General features: G+C 35.3%; 1 long non-coding RNA gene across 1 annotated transcript; it reads left to right on the top strand.

The window, feature by feature from the left end:
• The first annotated feature begins 654 nt into the window (after positions 1–654).
• LOC311280459 lies at positions 655–1,744 on the top strand. The gene is made up of 3 exons (XR_014625680.1): positions 655–732; positions 815–1,074; positions 1,450–1,744. It is a non-coding gene; the product is annotated as an uncharacterized lncRNA (long non-coding RNA).
• The last annotated feature ends 368 nt before the right edge of the window (positions 1,745–2,112 follow it).

Below are 2,112 nucleotides of genomic sequence, written 5' to 3'. Positions count from 1 at the left end.
ATGTAACTATGATGTTTACTCCAAATTGGTCTATACAGCCTTAAGCAAGGCTCATAAATCCAGGTAGCTAAAGGGGAATTGTACCACTGATTAGTGAACTAAGAGTTGTTTTGGTTAAAGGTGTCCATTAATTGTCAATTCAAATATTTGTGCATTTTATGTTGTGTTTAATATTAGTTTACATTGAATGTTTGATTGTCTCCTATTTTAGTCACACTGCAAATGGTCTGTTCCTGCAAGTGTTAATTTAATAATAACTTTACGTATTTACACATATTTTGTTGTTTTATTAAAGAGTTTTTCCAGCAATTTACAATGGAGGCCGTAAACGAATGAAGAAAATGGCACCTGAACCTGCGAGAGTTACATCTGTAAGGTTTTTAGAGCTCCAGTTTTGCTTGATTTCAAAAAACTCCCAAAAGACTCCCAAAGATGAAATAGTCCTCTTACAAGCAGGCCTAGGCAGAAGAACTGTAAATATTCCAGATGATGCTGATCATACTGAGGTGAGCCATGGTGCAAAACTTCATGTTTAAATATGTTTTTGGAAACATAAAAGATATTAAGCTTTTGTTCGTACATTTTTACATTGTGTACATGTAAATGTTTTTGTTGTTGTTGCATTAATACTTACATCTATGCCTTTTAATATCCAGATAACCAAAGTACTCTTTCAGGAGTACCCAAAGTTGCAAAATTTAAGGGGTGGTTGGCTTCTCCAAAAAGCCTCAGGTAAGTTTATGAAACCAAATGCATTTTCATGTTTAATCCTTTTACCAGTATTGTTATTGTTTTTTATGTGTATGTTTAAAAGGGGGCAGTGGACAAAGGAAAACTACTTCTCTGCCCCAAGGTTCCCAGGGCTACACAGCAAAAATATTGAAAGCCTCCTCTAACAATGGGAAGAATGTCATCTATATCGTCCCCCTCCAAGAAGAAATTGATTTAACCCCGTTGCCATATGATGCACCTGAATTTCAGAACATGCCCAAAAACATCTGCATGACCTGTGGTACATCAGTCCCATTACAGTTGCTGCCATGTCACCTTGAGGATTGTCAGAGTAATAATACTGTAAGTTATTTTTCAGTATCATTCGCAAAAACTGATAAAGTATATATGTATACAATAAACAGATCTAAAGTGTCTTTAGAGTCCACTACAAGAGGTTAGTTATCTATTTTATGTCCAAGGGTCAGGTGTATTGTTCGGTTTCTTGAGCTATTTAGGTTATTACTGAATATCTGAATAGATGGTGGGCTCAGCTGCTACCTTCAGTCACACTTATTTCATGGATTTTTTTTTATTTTATTTTTATATAGCCATCTATTATTTTTTTTACGTATATCTATTATTTGGCCTTTGCCGTAGTTTTAATGATCCTTCTTTTTATATTGAATATAAATAGAATCTGATTTTTTTTTGGTTTTGTTTTGTTTTGTTTTCCAGGTAGAATCTGAATCTGAAAAAGAAAATGAAGAGGCCCAAGGACTGAGCAATGATTCAGATGTAATTTGTCTGGTAAGAGGTTATCTACGTTGAAAGTGAGGTCAAGACAAAACATAAAGTTGCAGTCCGTAACAGTTATGTACACCTGTCTGATGTCATATTGAGTCTCTCTCATTCTTTAGGATGCCTGCCCGATATGTGGTGAAGAATTTCCTACAGAAGTGATGCCTTATCATGCAAGCACATGTGGAGAAAGGTACTGTAGACATTATAGGTGTGTAGGGAGAGGATGGTTTTTTTCTGTCCACAACAAATATGAAATAGATCTACTGCTATATCTAGAAAAGAGAAAAATTATGAAAGTTATGGTTTGAAGAAAATTGGTGAATTCTGTTATTCAGGTATTCTGTTGTTTAGGTTTAAAACTTTCCTTAAAGCCTACATGGGCAATGGATGATTATGTATTTTGTTGTAGCTTCTCTGAAAGTTTTACCTCGATTATGGTTGGACATTCTGCTGATGAAAGTGCATCAACACCATCCCAAAGCAGTAGCACACAACAAAGCACTACTCTCCATCTTGATCCTAATCATTTAACACCGGGAGCATCTGTTTCAGCTGAAAGTCTACCTTCAGTGTGTGATGGTATGGATTTTGTGTTTT

Source organism: Rutilus rutilus, assembly GCF_951802725.1.
Source record: "Rutilus rutilus genome assembly, chromosome: 21".
Classification (NCBI taxonomy): domain Eukaryota; kingdom Metazoa; phylum Chordata; class Actinopteri; order Cypriniformes; family Leuciscidae; genus Rutilus; species Rutilus rutilus.
Note: the sequence above shows the minus strand (reverse complement) of the source record. Positions and strands in the feature narration are given on the sequence as shown.